The 23805-nt window shown below is 36.5% G+C and overlaps 1 protein-coding gene across 3 annotated transcripts in view; it reads left to right on the top strand.

Annotated features, from left to right (window-relative positions):
• The window catches only part of AKAP6 (A-kinase anchoring protein 6), a 232747-nt gene that overhangs the window by 157980 nt on the left and 50962 nt on the right, over window positions 1–23805 (top strand). The window lies entirely within an intron of this gene.

The following is a 23805-nucleotide window of genomic DNA, read 5'->3' as shown; positions in this document are numbered from 1 at the left end:
TAAATTAGTTCAGGACCTGACACAGACAAGTTTCATAGTCTCTTATTGCAGGGGGTGATGAAATCAGTTAACTTTTTCTACACAAGTATTTTCACTTCATTTGCACCAGAAAACAGAGTGAAAACTCTTTCGTGACACATTGTATAACAGCCATATTGTCCTTCATTGATCCATATGTTTGACTTTGTAATACGATTAAATTCCTCACTGTTTCTGGCAAATTTTATATTTTCAAAAGCGAACACGAAAATAATTGTTGGTGAAAAGTCTTACATAAATCAGAGAAAAGTTAAGTTTTAATGTCTAATACAATTACAACAGGACAACACTGATTACCACATCTACAGAATTACGAAGTAAGCCCAGAGAATGAATAAAGAAAGAATATGAAAAATATATTTACATTTTATGGGTTGCTTCCATAATTTCAAATGTAAACATACGTTTTTAAAGGCAGTGTTGTAATTTCTACGGAGCAAACTCCCTGTATTTCTGAAAGAACTTGCTTGATGCATTTCACAAGAGTGAGTTTCTCCTATTTCTTCCCAGCATGGCATTGAAGATGAACTTCACATTGTAGGAAAGCAGTATTTACTGAGCTTGTAGCAAAAGCTAGCACAGCTTTTGGGAGATTAAAGCAGTGTGTCTAGAATGAAAGAGGCATTCGACTTCAAACAAAAGTAAATGTGTACCACATAGCTGTCATCACCATTCCTTACTACAGCTGCAAAACGTGGACAGTTTACAGTCATCACGTCAAGTGTCTTAGTCAACTCCACATGCTCTGTCTTTGTGCCCTGCTGTAAAGCGGTAGGATAAGGTCCCAAGCAGTGAGAACTTAAAGCATTGTCAGATATTCAGCACTGAAGCAATAGTCTGGCACACTCGGCTGTGACTGTTCGAGTGCGTATGTCCAGCAGTAAATTACCCAAAGCCATTTTCTGTTCAACAAACATTTTCAGTTTTTTAAAAAAAGGAAATGGCACCTTAATTATTTCCAAAGGATGATGAAGATCACAACTTTCATGGCTTTCTATGTCCTAGGACTGCCTACTGTCCAAACAAAGTAGAAAGGGCTCAAGGTTAATCTCAGATATACTAAATTATTCACATTTTCTGAAGTACAAGTAAGAATAGCTGAAATATAGCTGCACTCTTACTTAATCATTGGGCCAAGAGTCCCTAAGAAAAGGTGTTATACTTCTGCTGTTACATGTGCGGTTAAACATCGTGGACGAAGCTGGTGCTGCAATGTTCTTCAATACCCTGAACTGAGTAAAGAAGCCATATGATGCTCCAAAATATGGGCATGTTCTGATTGACATGACCCTTAGCACGACCTTTCAAAATCTCATTCTTTGGTCTAGAGGAGTTTAAGTTATTTGGTTTTTTCTTGTTTCTTGACACACTGGATCAGATGCAGTATTACAGCAGATTTTATAAAGGCTCATATGAATCAGCTAACTAAAAACATCTCATGAAGTGGCTTGTGAATTTATACTCACAATTCACCCATAAAGTCTCACATACAATAATGCCAAATAAGGGATAACAGCCCTATACAGAAAGAAATTCAAAGCAGCCAGGACTGCTTTTTCTTTACCACACTGTATCTCAGAAACCTTAGTCTAATATTTCACAGCCTTTGTTCTGGGTTGTGAAACCATGCACTACCTTTAAGATTTTACACAATGACTATATAACATAAAAATGGCTCCATCATGTCAGAGAATCACAGAATCACAGAATGTTTGGGATTGGAAGGGGCCTCTGGAGACCATCTAGTCCAACCCACCTGCTAAAGCATGTTCACCTAGAGTAGGTTGCACAGGAATGCGTCCAGGCAGGTCTTGAATGTCTCCAGAGAAGGAGACTCCACAACCTCTCTGGGCAGCCTTTTCCAGTGCTCCTACGCAGTTCTCCAGATATTTTTCTCCTCTGAGTCTAGTAATCCTGAGTGCATGTAGCCTTACAAAAGCCCAGCATCGTGCCTCAAGGAGTCTCACAGGTTCAGCCCCACACCAGGAGGAACCACCTGCGCATTGTGTCTGTGCACATGTTTGCTCTAAAGCTGCTTTCTCTCTCACCTGATGCCTCATAGTATTTTTGTTGGAAGAAGAGGAAATAATATATTGAAGTAAGATAAAATTAGGAGTGTTAATAGCACAATGACAATATAATTTTTGAAGTTGTATGTGGACAGGGTTTTGGTTTTTTTAGCAGCTTGGTGGATTAGGCTTTCTTAGAGGGATGTGGATAAATCACAAGCAAAAAATATATGGGGCAATAGTATTACCCTATTCCCCAAGATAGTTGTCAATTTTTAATTCACTTTCTTATTTTTCACCTTATACTGCAGGAGAATTTTTTTTTCCCCTAAACTCATAGGAATTATGTGCTTTGTCTATGATGTTTGTCTTCATAAACATAATACAGGAAATACTGTTTTCTTCCCCAATTAATTCTCATCAGTATAACTTATAAGTAATTATTGATACTGTAATATTCCTTTTTAAAAAATAAACAAAAAACAAATTACCACAGGAAATCTTTTTAGCAGGTTTTCTGTGTGAAACCCAAATTCACTAAATATCAATAAACTTGCAGTGGCCATACATTCAATGCATACATATCTAAATTATATTAAAAAAAAGTTGTAGTGAAGTATACCAGTTTATAATCTCCTGACTTTATATATATATATATATATATGTAATTTGTATTTTTATAAATACATAGATTATATGTTCCATTTATATATAGAATATATGTTAAATATCAGTATAAAATATAGATATGAAATGTTTATTTGTATGTATTTGTAACCATTTTGCATATTTAAGGTTAGGTGATGGCTTTAAATTATATATATATGTTTCTAATACATTGTACCAAAAATAGCCACAGCATTTTGTGCTGACTTCTAAGAAGGTAAAATAAGTGATCCACAGGTCCAATGGTGTCCTAGGGTAGGCTCTAGACAACTCCTCTGGCCAGTGAGAAATGCCCGTGGTTCTTCTTAAATATTGTGGGTCTTGATATTAGAGGCATTGCAGCAAACATCTTTGCTATAGAATTCCAGTGATCTTGAACTTTAAATGTTAAAGTTGGCTCTATGGCAAGATGCTTTTTGAGGAAGATTGTGGTTGTATCCTTCACATCCCGTTGTTGCAGAACAACAGGTGCTGTTACAGATGTGCAGGACATACTCCAGCTGTGTCACAGGGCAGACCATCAACACATTGTCACAGACTGCAGGGAAGGCAGTGGAGAGGTTGTAGATTGAACAGTGATAGACTGGGAGAAGGGGTCATCTGTGAAGACTTAGACAGTGATTCAGAAGAGAAGCTTAAGTTAAGGACTCTGAAATAGTCTCAGCAGAAACCTTTTATCTCTGATATCTCTCTCCACTAATTGTCCAAAGAAGCTTCAAGATCAGCCTCACTTGGCATCACCTCTCACTGACTCTTAGTTATGAGGAAAAGAAGGGGGTTTAGTACCATTGTGTCATGTTTATGCAATATTCCAGTTTGAAACCCTGCTGTGATGCATCTAGATTTTGACAGACATATGCTGGAGTTTGATCATCTCTGCTTTACCAACTGATTTTTCTTAGAAATGGGAGATGATAGATACAGAATTGCCATTAGAATTTTTCATTTGGTAACTTTCTAAAGACGAATATTTGCCTTTTTGAATGATGTACATAGTTGCTGGCCTTCATCAAGGAGGACTGTGTGTGTTCTGTGCTGGTAGAAGAAGAATAATTCCCAAGATCTCTTACTTTGTTATCATGTGTGGAGAGATCAAATTAACATCATCAGAGGAGAGAAGCAGTCATGTGCTCCCACTTTGCCGTCTCAAAGGTTCACCTCTATTGTTTTGGATTTTCAGTAAGTGGATGTAATATATAGTCAGGGTTTATTTTTCTCCAGCAAGTAAATAGTCAAATTCCTCATAGTGTGAGCATGGAATTTTTGCTCTTTTTGTTTGTTTGTGTGTTTTTTCCCTCCAGGTCCCAGGAAAAAAAAGGAAAAAAAAAAAAAAAAAAAAAAAGCAGCTTGCTTTCTGAAAATATCTCATTTCTGTATTGCTTCAGCTTGGGTCAAAGAAAAATACTGCCTTCAGAACTTGTACCTGATTCAACCTTCAGTTATGGTTTTATGTTCCTCTTTTTTGTCAGCTAGCTGGTAGGATATGTAAGGTGTTTATGCCAGAGGCTGAGACATGTAATAGTTATAATAAATAAATAAAAAGTTAAATAAATAAAGAGAGAGAGAATAAAGCAGGTGATGAAAATCCACCTCTTTTCCACCTTTGCTTTTGTGTGCTGAGCTAGGGACCTTTCTGTCCATTCCTCTTCCTAACAGTAGTAGTTAAATGCTGTGGTCATTGTGCTGTATGAGCATTATAGTCTCTTGTGCAGTTAGTTTCTTTCTTGCCTACTAAAAAGTAGAATAGGTATGAAGATATGTATTTGATTCCATTTTAAATAACATACAAGATGATATTTTTGTAAATATGGCCAAACAACACTTCCTTATCAACCCATGAATACACAGGGTAGACTGGTAGATAACTCATGGTGTCTAGACGATTAAACTAATGGGAGCAGGTTTTGTTGCAGATGAAGACTGAAGGTCCTGACTCCCTGGGCCTACCAAAGTTCAAGAATCAGTAGAGTAAATAAAGAGCCAGCTTAAGACTAGAACTATCAAATTCTTCCATCTTATTTCCCTTAACACAGCGTATGAGATCTGCTATGACAATAGTCATAGTAGAGAAGAAGGAAAGATCTGTGACTACTCAGATAAAGCACATTGAAAAATTGTTGGACATAGATAGCAGTGACTCTGAGAACTAGGAAAACTGGAAATCCAGACAAAAATGGCTTTACTTTGGGGCAATAGAAACAATGCTTTAGTCTCTAAAAAGAACTGATCAGAATCGTACAAATAATTCTAAGTAAATGTAAAGCTATAAAAAGGTTTCTTAACCAATACCAGAAACAGAAAAGGAGATACGGTATAGTGTCAGGAACTAGAGCACCCATCTGTAACCAGAGATGTAAAACATTTCTTAATTGTATCTCTTCCTCAGGGTCACTTGTGAAATACACAGTTCCCATTCACAGGGCAGACATTAGAGCAAATCTGATCTAACATATGCCCCCAAACAGTAGCTGAACTATCCAGACAAGTGCCAAAACAGAAAGAGCAGAACACACACACAGATGTAATCCAAAGAACCCATGAAGCAGGGCAGATGCAGGCTGGCTGAAAATGTGGGCATTTTAGTGCAACATATGTAGTGTAACAGGCAACATGAAATGTAGAAGGAAAAATGTTCTTGAGAAAAAGAGCCAGGAAGACAGATTGAATATTTCAGTTACCTTTGAAATGAAAATACAGTGTCTGAAACCATTGAGAATTTAAGGTTTTAATGAAGAAGGAGATATCTGTAAAGTGACTTAAGCAGATCCAAAGATTCTCAGTGTTCTGGCAATGCAGAAGGCTGCCAGGCATTCATTTGCTATATTTGCAACTGTGCTATTAGATCAATGACTAATTTGATACCAGCTGGATTGTGGAGCCAGCTGCAGTGCAACACTGATAAGGAGCAAAATTAGACTGGAGAGATGCAACCAAGCACTGCAGATGTGCAATGAAATCATTATGAGACTAGTGAATAAATGCAGTCAGTCAAGAAGGAACCCCTGAAATAAGAAATGGCATCACTTAAAGTTTATTCTAGTTGTTTTACAAGAATTCTACACACCCATGGCCACGAATCTGTACAAGCTGTGGTTTCAACTGGAAGGCAATATTCAAAGCAGTACCGGAAAGAAGCAGGAAAGTTTCTGTGATTGCTCCCTAGCATTCTATTAATAGCTGAATATAACATATTTGAAGAAGGCGAACACTTAGATGTTAAAATGAAGTTAGCACAAAACCCCACAAATCACCCTATAGTCCACAAAAACAGAATTCTGTAAGTCTAGTAAAACTGATGAAAAAGACAATGTGGCAAAGCAGAGACCACACACTCTCAGAATCCAATTTAGAGTGGGTAAATGATCTATTAATGGTCAGAAAATCTTGGAGTAAACTGCTCCTAAAATCATTGAACAAAATGCTGAAAGCCTTTTTTCTCAGGGCAACAGTGATGTCAAAAACATGTTTTGGCATATTGATCTGAATGAACAACATAGCCACAGTTTTGCTGTGTATTTTGTCAGGTATCTGTAGGCTTTTATGCTCCTTAGTCTGAGCTTCTAGAGGTATTCCAGTGTAACATGGGCAAGACACCCTTCCTCCACTGAGTAGCTGATGGCAATCTAAACATAAGGAACAGAAATGGCATAGAAGAGGCAATCCATAAGCAACTCCTAAATGGAAACCTGGACAGGAGTATTAATCTAAATGCAGAAAATGTGAAAGAATCTGAGTCACCTGTGAGTGGCATCTGTTGGCTCTTGAAGGACTTTGCTGCTGGCCATGCGATACCAGGAGCCCCTCAGGAAACAAGCAGAACACTTGGCAGAAGGACAGTCCAGTCTTTCATACAGTTGAACAAGCATTTTATGATTTTTTTGCAAACTTGGGAAAGGTGTATGGATTTTTGCCATGGTCAATACAGAGTGACTCAAAAAAGTTAAAAGACTAAGAGAAAGTAAAAGGGTAGGTGGGGGAGTAAGATAACAGTTGTTAAATAGTAAGACTCTTTCAAGGGACTGAGCTATGGTCTTCCACTTTAAAGAAGTGGGGTATCCCCGTTACAGAATTGCAGAGCTTTAGGAGAAAATTCTGGTGATATGGAGGTCCTGTAGCAGATCCTCTATCACTTTTCATTACACCATGGTAGAAGCAGTGAATGAGTGTAGGGGTAAGTAAGAATGAAAATAACATTCCTTCCAACAGAGATCCATCGAGAACCCTCTGAAATCAGTGAAACTAGGAAATTCTCTCTAGGAAACTAGGGATTTCTCTCTTGTCCAGAAGGAACAGCACATCTTGTCCCCTTCACATGCACAGTGCACTTGTCTTCCAGGGGAGCTACTGTACCATGAGTTACCTGGTGGGCAATATCTCATCTTTAAGAGACCACCTGCTGCCTCCAGCTACAGACAGACCCCGACCCCACCTTTATTTTTTAATGTCACTTCAAGTGCTGGGTGTATCTCTAGAAGTTAATGAATGGTACTGAGTCCTTCATAAAAGCACATTAACACACTTAAGAACTTGGTATAGATGCAAAGCAAAGAGAATACAGTTATTTAGAGAAACATATCTTCATTTAGTTCAGTTGTATGTAAGATACATATCTATATACATGTATTTTGTCTAACAGCACGAATGCTAAATAAGTGAGCTTTGCTATTCCTGGTACATCTCAAAGTTACTCAGAGTATTAAAATGTTAAACAGTAAAATGTGTATGTCATGGACAATGTTTCTGTTTGGCTCACATTAGTTAAAATTCAACTCTTCCTGTTAGAAACCAGATTAAAAGAGAGACAGAATGTTGCTGGCCAACTGCAACAGGCAACAGCAAGCAGAGATGCTTATTGTGGGAGATAGGTGGGACATATGCGAGGAGCTTTTTGTCTCTCTTTTAAAAGCCATGTTCCCACAAGCTACTTCTTAGCTGAACAGCATGGTATTTTCTCTCTGTGGACTAACCACTTCCACAGGCAGTGCTCTTCACTGCTGTGGTAAACCAGAAGGTAGAAAACCCTGATCTGCGTGCTGAGGCATGCTCAACTGATAGCTAAAATTTTCTCGTTTGCTCCTGCATGTTTAAACAGTGAGGAAATATATTTCCTGCACTTCACCCAAGTGAATTCATGCCAGAAAATGAATCTTCTACCAATTTCCCCTGTTTCCTTCCCTTCGGGCCAGTCACTAGAAATATACTACTATAATAACCTGCACATCCTTGAAAAGCTGTTATGCTTATGGGTGCCTATATATGTTCTGAACATCTCTTCACTGTCTGGGTAACCTTCAAATGGAGAGACCTAGAGTGATGGGAGATTTGATGACACACGCATGGGTTTCGTTAAAATCAGCGTGAACCATTTGGGTTGTGCATTTGATTTATTTGTGAATTTGATGTAGAGGTCTTATGGGAAAGGGCTTTTATATTGACACAGTTTTATAAGACTAAAAATAGCAAAAAACACCCGCCGTTTCCAGTCACATGCATACTGATGTACTCCCTGACGCTTTCTAAATTCTTCCTTCTTGAAGCATATGGTCCCTTTCCCAGGTTCTTCAGAGACTGCTCCATCTTTGAATTGTTTTTGTAGCTGTATCTTTTAGCTTGCTGACTTAATCAGTCAGGGCCAGAATTTGCTAATGGTACAGATTTGAACACCAACAGATTCTATTTGAGTAAATCTCAAAACCAAGCACTCTCCCGTGTTCTGATCTGTAGTTGTTAGGTCACCCAATGGCTGAGGATCTTTCTGAAGTTTTGACCTTAACTCCTCTGTTCAGGCATCTCAGCTATTTGTGAGTAGTCAGCAGTGACCTTACATTTCACATCCTCTTCTTTTATGAGTCTGAATGTATAGTGTCAACAGTAGCTTGCACTGATCCCTGTTGTCATTGCTTTGTATGGCTATAAGATATTTGGACCCAGATCTGTGAGCATAGTAGTCTCAGTTCCTTTAAGTAGCGATGCCAACCAACATATTTTTGTGTCACCGGTGTTAAAGCTTCCCAGGGAAGTTCCTGGAAAACAGTTATGGATTTTTTTGTATCTAGACTCTGTTCTGGTCTTTCCTAGGGAGCTGAGGGGTATAGTGTGATAGACTGACCTGTTATGGAGCCTTATTTTATGAAGTGGCATGGAAAAGCTTAGGAACTTAGCTGCCGTTTATTTTTAACACAAAAAACCCTTACTCAATCAACCTTGGTATCCTGCCTCAAGCAGTGACTGCTCCTGGAAAACCTAAGATTAGATGAAGAAACATTCTCTTATATATACTTACAGTAGTTCCAATAGGCTTTGATTGGTGGGTTTTATGCATTTCTTTCTATGGTCCCCTAATTTTTTGTTAGATTAAAATGGATAATTAGCTGATGTGACCACCAGGTGTCCTACTACACTGTGGTGTTGGCGTCTGCCCTGACTCACGTCTTGAGAAGGGTGCGCAATAATATTTATTAGAACTTCTGTTGTTAGATGGTGTTATTCCATGAGTGCAAGTGTGGCATTTGTCATCTTAAATTGTTTTTTTTGTTGTTGTACCTATCAAATGTAAATGTATTCATACTACTGGGACTTTTTCAGGCCTATAAAAGGTTGCAAAATTAAAAACATATATAATGTCTTTAAAGATTTTTGCATGGTTTAAATATTCAAGCCTTTTTCTTAAGTGCTTAATGGCTTTACCAAAGGACAGTTAACTTCTGCCTCTGCCATTTCTTCTACACTTTATTAAAGAGGTAAAGAATGAAATCAATGACAATTCTTCAAACATCAGTATGAAATGCCAATCACCAATGAACTGTAAAAATTACCTTTAATAGGGTTAATGTAGTGCTAGTGTAGTTGCTTAATGTACAAAAGCTCTATGGCTTGTTCTAAAATATGTATTCATTACTTTAATTTCTTTAAACTTCAGTTCACTAGCAACATATTATACCTCTAGCATAATAGGTAATGAAATGACGTAGAATATAATGATTGACTCAGATATATATTTGAAAAACGTAACCTGGTACTGTTAGGAACATGAAATATTCAACCAGGTATACTCTTCTCTATTTTTAGAATTGTCACTAATTATGAAATTATTGTTATGCTGGGAAGTCCAGCCACTTAAACTAGGAACTGAAACCATTTTATGCCATTGAAGTGCAGATACTATTCACAAAGGTTTTGTCACCCTAAAATTTTGAGTCACTTATTTTTCTCAATAGAAAGTATTCCTTCAAAAATCTGGAAAACACAGAATAAGCAATGGGATCTTGTTGTTTCCTCCTTGTCCTTGTTTTGGTTTTATTTTCTTACATTTTTCCATCTTCACTTGAGATTACTAAATTACTGACATATGCAGCATAATACAACAAGCACCTATTAACCAGACAGGCAACAGTTACAGCTGAAGATACCAATACTCATTATTTTAAACATATATCTTGTCTTAATGGGCGCAGATCTTTCCAATTTGTATTTGTACTGCCAGACAGCAGTTCATAGCATGCATGGTTAGCAGGATAGGCTTTCCACAAAGCAGAACCAGAATGTCTTGAGAGAATGCCAGAAAAACAAAAGTTCCTGCCTTCTCTAGTGTTTGCTGTAGCTGAAGTAGATGCAAAATATCCTGCATTTGCCTCATATTACTTCACTTCTGGTTTTGTGTCCTGATATTTCCTGCTAATACCGTCCTTTGAAGCATTTATTTCCTTTTCAGATACACGCATATCTTTTCCAGTTTTGAAGATGTGCCTTTTTCATCTTCTTTATGTAGAATTCAGATATTAAAATAGCAATAATTTACCAGTCTCTAAATCTACTGATATTGCAAATATTATGTAGATTTGAATATCGATGCTATATCACCAGTTTATCAGTTTGTGTAGAGCACAGAGATTAGCATTTCAGCAAGGCAACATAAGTCAACAAAAACTTGTGGGTTTTTTTTTTCCTAAAATCCATTTCTACAGTTTCATTACAGTACCTTTACAGAATTTTTTTAATTACTGAAAGACAGGTTCTATTAATATACAGACGTTATGCTGTGTACTGGTTTCAGAGAAGCTCATTACAAAATGCTATACAGAAAGGGGCAGATTTCCTGGTCTGTCAAGATCACTTCACATTCAAATTCACAATTTCCAAAGTGAATCTAGAGCAGTCAGTGGTATGCACTAGAAAATACTCTCCTTGTGGATGAAATTCTCATGGCTATCATCCACTTGATCTGCTACTGTGGTCTTTTTCTCCTGCTCCCCATCATCCTTTCCAGCATGAATAGAAGCAGAAAAAAAATCTTTAAGTGAACCCCAAGAGCCTAACAAGTAAAAGCCAAAATGTGAGTAGAAGCAATAATGTCCATAAGCACAAGTTATTTTTCATTTATATCAAGGCCAAGTCATTGAAAATTGGCTTTCTGACAGCTCTAGAAAGAATCAAGCTTCAGGAATGTCTGAAGTATGTGTATTTGAGTTTACCAGCCTCTGCAAAAATTATTCAGCTTCTCTATGTTTTCATTCTATAAATCGTAATCCCAGAAACACCAAACAGATTTAACCCAAGATCAGTGCGAGTCATCTGGTTTCATGTTTGATTCCTGTAGTAATGTCATGCTTTTGCAGACAAGCTATTGGCAAAGGTATAAGAAGATAAAACATCTGGAAGTTAAAATTAAGCAAATTCAAACTGGAAACATGCTATGCAGTTTCTAAAAGTGAAGGAGGCTGGTTATTTATCTTCTTAGCAAGGAATGCTATGAATTTTCCATCATTTGCATCTTTAAATCAGGGCTGGATGCAATACCAAAAGACTTTCTCTAAGCCAGAAAGCTGAGAGCTTAATGCAGGAAGAGAAGGTAAGACCGTGGCACATTTTATACAAACAGTGAGGTTAGGTTATGACAATTTCTTGAACTTCAGATCTGTGAATCAGACCAAGTTTTGTCAGAGAATATTTTGGCAGAATGCCATTAGAGATGAGAAGATGCTTTCGGCTTTCATCATGCCAGCAAATAACAGAGTTCACATTTAGCAGTAGCAGCAGCATAAACCCTTGAAAGCAGACACCTGAAATCAGGGAAGTATAAAGAAACAGAGGAAAATTCCTTTTGTTTCTGTCTTGCTAGTTGTTCAGTAGACAAAATTAGTTCAGTGTCACTTCATTCATGTATTCTTTTAAAGGTAACTATTAGCGTTGGTGCCTAAATGTCTTGTAGAGATCAAAATTTATTGAGTTTAGAGCTGAGGTATTTTCTACAGTGACTAAAATGTATCATAAGTACAATATTATTTTTTTTTTCCAGTCTAGTGTGAAGCAAACAGTGTTAAGTAATTCTGAGCTCAGACAATATATTAATATTCTGTTGGACAGAACACTGAAGCAGATCATAAAAGATTTGTGTTCCCACATCAGAGATCTTCCCTGACAACAGACATACTGTCCGTCTGTATCTCAGTTTCCCATTTTTAATTGAGAAAAATATTTGTCTGCTTCACAGGACTGTCTCAAGACTGCAACTCTTTGGAGCATAGGAATGGCAAGCTTGAGCCTGCCAGTGAACGATTGTATTAGGGATACCCTTGCTGGTGGCCCTTTGGGAAGAGGCTAGGTATCTCTCCTAGGCACAGCAGCTGTTGGAGTTATGGAGGGATTGGCTTTCAGCATCTCCTGGATTGCTGAGTTTCTAACATTTCTGAACAGAACTGAAGTTGGTAGTAACATCTCACTCCATCACATCACAGAATAACACAGTGTGTATTTCTGTTCCTGGCAGTTCATGGTCACACTCCACATACTTCTTGGAAGTTGCAAGGCTCTTAAGGAGAAAAATCAGTATCACGTGCAGGTATCCAGAAGCAGGATTTTTTGTGTTTTTCATTTTTCTTCTTTTTCCTGTTATATGTGTGATAGAGATCCTCTCATTTTTATTGCTTAGGTTTTGTCTATCTTAAATTATTTACAATATTAAAATATTATTACATTCAGCAAATCTATTTTCAGAAATTAACTCCGTCTAATTTTCTAAGACTCCAGAGGTTAAAAAATATATATGTATATAATTTATGACCTATGTTAGTTTTTAGAAAAACTGGTCTCACTGATATAGTCCTTTAAATATCATTAAGCAAATACAGTGGTGGTGTTGCATGTTCGAGAATTGAAATACGTCTTGGAAGAAGTTTTTCCACCTTCAATGTAGTCTGGCTCTTGCTGAAGAGGCTGCTTGGGCATAGCATTATGCTGTTTGGATCACCAATGAGTAAAAGAGAAAGTGTCTGTTTTAAATACCTGTAGGTCCATTAGGGTGTTATCAGTCTCAGATATTCTGAAGAAGGTGGGCTGTTAGTTCTTGCTGTTCAGTCATCTTTACACACTCAGTTTGTTTCAGGGACTATTGAACTTCCTATCAATACGGCAAAAAATGATCACTGCTATAGAATTGGCTATCAAAGCTGTTAATACACTAAAAATGAAATATTTTCTTCCATGTTAAAATAATTCAATGACATTTGTGAGGTGTACAACTTCTTGCCAACTCTTCTAATTTTAAACATTATCTGTTTGAGGAAAACATATGTTAGAAATTTTTAATTCAGCGATAGGAAAGGCACTAATGAAATATGCATGTATGAATTTTGTATTGCAGAAGTTTCCTCTTTCTTGAAATGTGATTAAAAGCCAAACATCTGGATTATGTTTAAAAAGCTTGAATTTCCAGTTTTCAGAGAGATTCAATCTATTTTGACACTGTACACTTAGCCTTAACATTTTCAGCATGCTGTTAACATTACTTGCTATTGTAAAAAATAAGTTCAAGTTTAAACAAAGTTGGACTTACTTCTCCTAATGCTAAAAATGTTTTCTGAAATAGCTGTTTCTGCAGCATTCACACAGCCATAGTTTAAGCTGTGTCAGCAGTTTCATTATGAATTTGCTCTTGAAAGTGGTTTGTAGTTGATCATAAAAATAACTTTTCAACTTAAGAGTAATTTTTCTTTTATTATAAAAGTATTATGTTTTTCCTAGAATAATATTAAAAAGGAAATATTGAGTCCTTAAGAATTTATAAAATTCTATAAAAAATGAGATTAGCCTATTGTTAGCACTGACAATGGCAATGCGATGCCAACTTTCTCCTTTTGTTTTAATAACATCAATGTGTACTGACAATGTGAAGAACTGATATCTGCTACATCTCTTGAAGGGTTCAGGATATATCTGTCTGGGGATGGCAATAAGTAGGTAACGACATACCTTTCTTTTTACCATGTTTTAACAATAGTTTTGATGTGGTACATTGTAATGGTATTGCTATAAGAGGAATTATGGTGATTGCTGGGGTTTTAGATACTCAGTGGAGATGTTTTAGCACTCCTAGTGGACCTGCTGCATGTGCCAGCTTTGACATAACTCAAGGGAAATTATAAGGAACAAATCAAATAGCACATTATAAAAACTATTAGCTTTCACTTTACTTAATACAGTACAGGATGTGCACTTAAAAATGACATTTTTCATTATAATTTTGGGCAAATGGAGAAATCTACTGTCAACCTCTTTCCAGTCAACACCTAGATGGGCACTTGAACAGGTGTCAGTTCTGTCATCTAGAAAAAAGCTCATGTTGTTACCCTGGATAGTACAGGTCCTGAGAACTCAGATCCACACATTTGGATGTTAGAGACTGAGCAAGTTAGCTGTAGAGCCTGTCTGGTCTTGACTTGAGGTCACTCACCAGCCTGCAGAGATTGCAGAGCTGTCTCCGTTGGCCAGGGATCATTTTCTTTTCTCACAGTTGACAAGGTCTAGTAATGTGGATTACTAAATCCACTGTGCCTCAAATAGTGGCTACACTGAACTTTGTGGAATCTCCTGTCCTTTGATGGAGACTTTGAGTTCTCCCTCTGTTGGTCTGAGGAACTTAGATTTCTCTTTGGCTCTTTTTGCAGTGGGGAACCTCTACTCCCATGAAACAGTACAGCAAATAGGTAAGAAGAAGAAAGATCCAGAGGTGTTCTACCCTCAAACATACCCCAGTAGGTATTGCTAGAAGACAGGATAATTTATTTGTCTATTTTCAGGCAGGCTTCACTCACGGGAGGTTATTACTGACTGCCATTAGCATTCTGGCTGAGTAACAATGAAGTAAGAACTTCAGAAGAGCCAGTCTGTGAAAGATAAATGCACAGGAACATCCATTTTAAAACAGAATGATGCCTGTAACACACAGCTTGACAATAGTTGGTGCATTTGGAATTAAATATTTGTGTAGAGTAGTTCCAATTTTATGTTTCATGCATACTGCAGAAGCAGGCACAGGTTCAGCAGAAGGGAGGATAACAGGTTATGAATTACTTTCTTTGATTATCTTCTTCAAAAGATCTCCATAATCTTACATTGTCATATTTTATTTTGTAAAAATGTAAATGTAAAAGTGTAGCTATATGAGATTTGGTACATGTAGGGTCAGCATTTCAGAATATCCAGCCAAGGATGGAGCTGCAACTTCACCTTTTTGTTTCCAGGCCAAACAGTATCCCTGCCATCAAATACATTCTCCACTAGTAACGGGCTACCTGCAGTCTACACCACTATTTTAGAATCTCCCTTGCTCTGTGTTTGTTTTTTGGTTTTGTTTTCTGTTTGGTTGGTTGGTTGGTTTGGTTTTGTTGTTTTGTTTGTTTTTGTTTGTTTGTTTTTCTCAATAAATACACCTAAGCATTAACCCAAAGGTATAGTAGTTATTAATTCCTAAAGAGCACTATTTTTATTTTTTTTTAATATAAGTTATTCTCCAGGCAACTAAATAAATGTAAATTAAGCTAAATCCACGTTTGATATTTTAAGCATATCTGTTGGTTGCACCTCTATTAGTCTGTGCCAAAAGCAAGACCTCTGGTGCAAGGTGTGAAAAAACCCTCAGAGCTCTAATAGTATTGTTGTAAGCAATATGAGATGAATCTCAGAAATTCTTTCCTATATCAGCCAAAGATCCCAGTAAAACACATAGTTTACGATATCAATAGATTGTTATAACATAAAGTACACTAACTCTGTGGCCTTAGCTGAACTGCGCTATAACCTGTACTGTGGGACCATGTTCTACCATCATCTGCCGGGGTTTGTCTTCATTTGTAGATGGACAGCAGCTTAAAGATCTAGCAGAATCTCATGCACCTGATACTTGATTACTCTTGCTATATGAATTCCAAAAGCTGTATTTTGGCTGTATGTTCTTAGCAATTTAATTATATTTAAAATCTGGTTAATAGTGTAGTAAATAACTAGTATTGCTACAGAATTGCATTCTGAAGGTAATGGGATTGAATTTCAACACAAGTTGACACTCAATTAAAATTTCCATATATCTAGTGAATTAGCCAGTTCTTGGCTGCTATATTAAGGTGGATGTCTTCCTGCTTAACTGAACGCTGAGCAAGACAGGCAAAATGCATAATAAAGCCAAATCAAGACTTAATATACCCACTGTAATTTTTAGTATTTGTATCAAGTAGTAAGTTTGCAGAACAAACCCAGAGATGTGGGTTAAAAAACCAAGATGTAATCAGTATTTAAACAAGATTCCTATATATTTAGATCAACAAAGCTTAGGGAAAAGAAAAAAAAAAAAAAGGAGAGAAGCCTTTAAAACTTCATCCTGAATTACTGCCATCAGCTAGTAGATCCATGGGGCTTGTTCGGCTAAAAGCCACAACAGACTTTGTAATGCAATGATGTAATCTTGGCTTTGTGTCATTTATATTCAACCTAAAAAAACAATTTTCCTGAATAGACAGGCTGACAACAATATTGTTCACTGTTGGTTTTTATTTGGATTGTTTCCAAATGGTTCATATGCCTCCACAGCAACACCCCATGCCCGCGTAAGTTTTTACTCTGAATTCCGAAGTATCCCCTTTTTCCTCGCATTTTATTTTGCTTTTAAAGTCCCAGCTATGTTTGTGAAACTAACCAGCTCGGCCACAAAATTAGGATGTATCTTGCAGAGTGCATTCATTTTACTTTTTGCATATTTTTCCCGAGGTCATGTCAAGGTTAGTTTGAATTCCATCCTACATTAAGACTTCTTTCACAGCTATTTAGCTCTGCAGCCTACTCCCCGCTGGGGTCTGCCCCTTGGGCACGTCAAAGCTTCAGACCTGACAAATCACACACAGATGAAGCTGTACAGTTTTTTAAACAGTTTCATCAGGAACGAGTTTTTTCTTGTTTGTGTTTTGTTTTTTTTTTTTTTCCCTTTACACTATGCTCTTTTTTTTTCTTTTTTTTTTTTTTTTAATTCCACTGGAGTTTATTCTATGAATTGCAATATCCTGAAGACTGATTTCCGTATGGAAAATTCCCTTGCACAAGTGAGTTGTAAAATAGAAATGGCATTATATAGTACGTGCCACTCACAGCCTCCCAGAAAAGGAAAGTACTGCAGATCCTCTTAATTAGTAACAAGCTATAGCTCTTTGTCTAAAAACTGTAATTGTAGTATTAATATTTATTTGCACAGAAGAGCCTAAAACTATAAAGGTTGATAAATATTCTAAATTTATCATTCATATTGCGAACCTGCTAGTTATCCAGGAAAGCTGTTAGTTGCTCACAGGAATAAACTTCTGTCATCCTTGAGATTACTCAGATGAGTAAACGTTCATCGGTGTCAAGAAATGACGCTGTGCTTCAGCAGCAGTCCTTATGGGAGTTGGGAAATTTTAAGTGGGTGTATATGTGTATATATATATAATTAGCTTCACAGCTATACGCGGGGCTTTCACCACCTACATTCATCCACAGACACACACCCCCATGTATATGTCGCTGAACAAAAAACACTTTGAAGTGTGTAATGCGGCTTGTGGGTGAAAATACATTTTCTAAAAATTTTAGCTGTAGACTGCTGTCTGTATTTTAGCATTTTGTGAAACTAATGGTGCAACACCATTTCCCATTTAATTGATGAAGTTAAAATGCTTGTCTGCTAATGAGTGTATTAGCAAACAATATACCCTTAACAAGCTTAAGCAGCTCAGGATTTTAAAAAGCAGCTTACTGTCCTCCTCATTTTTATAAGACAAAATGTACTGACTTCTACAAATTGCTTGATCGACTGATGAAGTACTATAATTATAGTTGTATTGCAGTTTTGACAAAGCCACAATAACAGACTGTAGTTCGGTCCCCACTCCAGGCACACAACTCTTTGCATTACAAAACCCAGTTTTACTGGTCTAATTCTTAGTGAGAACAAAAGGCACCTGGAGATGTTAACTATATACTAAAAGAAAACTTGGAATCTAGGAAATAATAATATTGAAGCATGACTTTTCTTCTCACAGTTAGTTCATTGGGAATGGTATCTAATGAAGAGTTGTCTAAAGGCTAGCTTGTTTGGAACTAATTAAAGACAGATATCCTAAATAGAAAAAGGATCATGGGAATTACATTAGGTGTCTGGAGACTTGTTATTCTTTTGGTACTCTGAGTAGGTTGTGGAAGTTGTTAGAGATTCAAGAAATAAGGCAAGCTAATAAAAAGTTCTATTTTTCTGGTTATTGGCCAACTATTGTATTTTTGTTTGCAATAAGATTTGTGCCAACAGGCTAGGGGCTTGAATAAAACATTTAAACATTTGTGCATTAACACATTATGGTGAAAAGAGAGTCTTGTGCTTTCACTCAGTGCATTTCAGCCTTCAATTAATGTGAAAGCACTACAATGCCTATGCAACTTCTCTTGCCTAGTGGTGCACCATTTATCATTGCAGTTTTACATTGACCTTGACACCCACTTCATTAGAATAAAGATTGTCTACCATTTAGGTTACATTGTTCCTCTGCACAGAGACCCCATGCAAATTTCTGTTCAGATAGAAGAGCTGTGAGCCTGTCAGAGGTCATCTGCATTAAATGATTGCAGCTATTTTCCAACTGCTTCTTTTCATTCTACTCAATTCAGGCTAGGAGGATCAATCAAGCCCTCTGCCTGAAACAGTGGGACTGCTGGGAATATAACTGTTTTTGGTAGTAGTGGATATGCCCTAAACAGTATTAAATATTTAATATAAATTCATTAAAGGGCATACAACGTCTTCAAAAAGATATTACATTTATAGAAAAATTTAAAGGGTTGGGATCACCTTCCTTAAAAAAAGGCAGAACAATGGGTACCAACTGCATATTTTTTTAATGTAGGCAAAATTTAGTTCATGAAGTTACTTTATATTTCTTTCAATGTGTTTATTTCTGTAGTTGCCACAGAAAGGAATACCTAGCAGAAGTGTAATCCACATTTGCTAGTTTCTGAAAAAAGCAAGCAAGGTGTTTGCAGGGGTTTAAGGCAAAGCGCTAAGATTTGTTTTGTTTTACAGGCATACACCCATATGCACATGCACTCTCACACAAATACATGTCGTACTAGTGTGCTTATTTGTAGGGGAAAAAGGCAAATGGAAATAAGTTAGCACTCTCCTTCTTGAGTTTTCTGAGTGATATAATTGGAATTAAATTATTAATGGGAGATACTTTAAAAAGATTGTTTTATGATCTTCTATTAGAGAATTTGCAATTCATTTTAATATTTGTAGTTTCATTTATATTAAAGATAATGCAATCTACGTCCAATTAACAATACATAGCCAATGTAATGTGATTTCCAGATCATGCAAATGGAACAAACTAGAAGAGGAAAAACTGATTCTTAACCTCAGATGTAATTTGCTGTGTGAGTTCTGGCAATTTTAAATGACATTGCACTTTTTAATTTTTCCAAAGGCTCAGCAGCAAATTTATCCCAATCAAAAAAGCCTATTATTAATTTACAAGGACAATTGTAGGAGTCTTTATAATTTCCCTGTGCAATTATTTGCCATAAATTGCTAATAGTGAAATACATGAAGTTTGCAAGAAACAGCAACTGCTATTTATCTAGACAGATCACTCAGCCCAGATCTTGAATGTTGTCCTGAGGTTCTAGTGCTATTGACAGTGTAAGAAATATAACCAGGCTGGATGGTTTCTAAAATGTTTCACACTGATAGTACCAAAAAGGTAGAAGCATTAGGATCTATTGTGAACGGTAGGCTGGCCTCTAGCAGATTCCTTCACTTTGCTTGTATACAGCTGAGCTTTGGGCCCTGGACTTTGGAATAAAAAGACTCTTTGTTCATCACTGAATGGCATTAGGCATGGGCTTCCTAAGGGGCCACCATGAAGCCTAGCATGAAGAGTGCAAACATTATCCAGAAAGCAAAGTGAGTGTGTGAAGAGATGATGAACAAATATTGCTACATGTGCATTTATTTATATATATATACATATACATATATATGTATATAAAACATATTTGGTTAATTTGTTTGCAGAGTATTCTTAACTTTATGTATGTAGTATATTTTGCAAATGTGTGCCAACGATAACTGTGAATGCACATACAGACACTGAACACGTGTGTGTCTATGTACTTGTGTCTGCAGCAGTTGAAACACTCCAAAAGGCAAGTTTTTAAAATTTAAAGATCCAGTCCAGGTAAAGCAATAATCACAGGTCACTCAGTCCTGATCTCAGTTGTGTGTCACAGAGTGCCGTTTGGCTGAAGATACTTTATTAGTATGTGAATGATGGAATGCAGAACATCTACAAATAGCACACCCATATTCCAATAATGGAGAAAGTTCACTGGCTTAATTCTTCTGTACTTCGTAGCCATAGCTCCACTGTGTGTTCAGTATGTCTAGTCTCTTTTCACTATAACCAACAGAAGCACCATACGAAAGTCTTACAATGGATGTCTTAATCTCTCTGTGTGCTTTTAGAGCATTATTTTGAATTCCATCATGCAGGCTTTTTTTTTTTTTTTTTCTCTTCTGAAGTTTTATTACAACAACAGAATTCCCAGGGAGCTTTAGGGGCAAGGTTCGCATAATATTGCCCTAAAGTTTTGCTCGAGGGGTAGAATCCGCTCCCTGGCCCTGATCATCTTTTTGTGGTGTTTCTCTTTCTGAAAGATGCAGTGCGCAGTCTTACAGAGTTGTTAACTGTGTACAGATTTTTTTATTGTTTACCAGACAGTGCACATCTACGAACCTTTCATGATGATTTCTTTCTCTGACCTCTCAGTGACTAGGCATCTTGTTCCTTAACACTGAGGGAGGCTGAAAAATGCTTGAGTTGCTCAATGTGTGCCTTCTATACCAGTTTCAAAATGGCTTATTCTTCTGGTTTCCATGGTGACAATTAACACTGTTACAAGGCATTGTTCCAGTCTCCACTTGGGCAGAATTTTTGGGTGTGATTTTTCACAGAAAAAAATGTTTCATATAATTTTTTAAAGAAAAAGAAAAAAAGGACTAAAAAGAAAGGCGCAGTTTAGTATAAAGTGTCAAAAAATGTGTCTCAATCAAGGCTGCCTGGATTTCCTAGAATATTTTTATCAGGGGAAGTAAGGTTTTAACTTGCTTTTTTTTTTTGAATTCAACTTCTCATCGTTTAAATATTTTTGCCAAAACTTATTCACAGACAAATGCTACTGCCTTTTTAAAAATTCCACTATTTTTCCTTTGAGAAATACAGGTTTTATTGAGTGAGAAGGTATAAAAAGCCAAAATTCTTTAATTTAACAATGTTTCCAATTTCTTTTGAGTGGCTTCAGAAACAGAAAACCAGCCATGCATACACACAGCTAATCATGCTGTAAATATTTTACAGTTTTTCCAGTACGTTCTTTGGCATTTTTTCCCCCCAGTTTTTTAATATGACAGTTGTTGTGGGAAATTAAATATTGCTCATTTACTTATGTTTGTGGCTGTTGTAAGAAACTTGTGACATTAACTTTCTGAATCTCATTTTTGTCTATTAAACAGTGATCTATATCATAGCATCCACAGACTGTCAAAATGGAGCAGCCTTTGCTCACTTAAAGCTGAGGAAAGAATGAATCTGAAGATTAAATTATCTTCTCACCACAGGATTAAGTAGTCCTACCAGATAGGGTTGTGCAGCACTGATAGAGCTGGTAGCTAATTTTTCCATGCAACTGCTTAGAGTGTAGGTGTTTAATGGATTAAAAAATAGCATTAGCAATAGCATCTCGTGCTATCAGTTCTCAAACTGTGCCTCCTGTACATTAAGCTCTTCCCTTAACTTAAAATACGGACTGCATGTTAAATATCCAGAAGTGAAACAATACTGACTCACAGTCACATACCAATACATCTAATAATGAACTGAATTCTTTCATCTTTTACAGCGTAATGCATTTTCTGTCAATCAGCACTTTCAACATGCTTGTTTATACAGTAGGTTACACGGTGACAAAGACAAAGCCCATACACAAAATCTAGCATATTTATTTTTTAATGTAATAATCTTTTATAACATCTGTCACACTATTTGGATTATGCTGCACTGAATTATTCTATCTATTCCAAAATTAAATTAAACATCTTCCGTTTCTGTGTTAACAAGAGCATTGTAGTTATGAAAGACACAATGTATTTTATGTCTCCACCGGTCCTGCATCGTCCAGGAGCATCCCCAGCCCCAGTCCGGGCAGCAGCAGCTGCCAGCCTGGGAGAAGTGACGGGGACGACCGAGCTGTGCCTGCACCAGTGTCACACAGCTAGAGGACTCCCTCAGTCTATTAATTCGCTTGACAAAAGAAAGGGAGTTGCACGAACTGGATTTCAGTGCCTAGCAAATTGGACTCTGGATTCCCCTTGATATTACATGTACTTATGGAAATAATTATGCAAATCCTTTTCAGCTATATCATCTTTAAATAGAAATCAGATTACATAAAGAAGATTGTAATCTCCTACAGTAATCATTGTAGCTGAAAAGGCAATAATACAGGACCAAGAGGCAAACTTGTTGAACGTTTTAGTCCAATAAAGTGATGCTGCCTCTTGGCAGATCCAGTTCCCTCAGGCCAGACCTGGTTGATACCTACCCTTGTACTTTTCTAAAACCTTAGCTACTGTACACCAAGTGTCAAAAGGCAAGGTCTTTGTAAACAATTCCTTGTTTTTTACTATGCATATTCATGTAATTTTGGATACGCAGACACCTGATCAGTGTTCATTAATAGTGAGAAATGGTTTAAATCACCTCATTTAAAACATTTGCTCCATGATCCACAATGACTAATATTTGCTGAAGTTTACATAATATAAATGATGTGCATGTGTTGTGTAAATGAGAGATTAAAATATGAAACTAACAATATGCAAACATATGCATGGAAATGCTGAGGACCTGTTAGCTGAAACAGTGATTTCACACCTTTATTATTTTCTTTAAGCTGTCTCCAATTGTATTTTTGCTTTGTTTTCCTACAGAGCATGTTCTTGGATCTGGGAAAGGCACCCATGTTTTAAACATTCCTTATTCTAGTTTAATTTTTTTATACTTAGCCCAGTTAATGACATTTTCAGTATGAGCTGCTATAGCAGTTTTCTTGGCTGAATTTAAAGCAAAAAAAGCTTAATGTTTGCATGCAATTTGTTAATAGCTATGCACAATTTATATATATCTTGTAAAGACCTTTGCAAGAATATGTGCTGAATTCTCCTCTTTGAGTAAATGCTGCATTTTTTGTCCATATCAGAAGTTCTGTTTCTATGAGTGTTTTATACATAAGAGGGAGAAGGAATTAACTGTATGTAGGGTATGTATATGAATGAATGCCTGTGCGTTAAATTTTATTTTTTTATTTACTGTACCAGCTACTAAAACATAATTAATCACTATAATAACTATTATATTTAATACTTAATTGGGGTTTTTAGAGGATACAGGTTTTAAAGAGATTTATTTGCCAATTGGTCTGTAGATTAGAATACATTTTTAATAGAGTACTAATACACAGTAATATTTAATTAAAATATTTAGCAAGTCAAATTAATGTAATTTGGAAAGAAGCTTCTGATTTTCTTCCTGTTTTCTTGGTCCTTTTTTTTTTTGACAATAAATAACAGTGCAGGACATAAAAGGTAGTTTCAGCTTGAAGAAACTATTGGTCTGTATGAGCATTGTGGCTGTTCTCATTTGTGTGCCATTTCACTGCTCCTGTTGGTTGATGCAATAAAAAT

Source organism: Streptopelia decaocto (assembly GCF_964273445.1).
Source record: "Streptopelia decaocto genome assembly, chromosome: 7".
In the NCBI taxonomy this organism is placed as follows: Eukaryota; Metazoa; Chordata; class Aves; order Columbiformes; family Columbidae; genus Streptopelia; species Streptopelia decaocto.
Note: the sequence above shows the minus strand (reverse complement) of the source record. Positions and strands in the feature narration are given on the sequence as shown.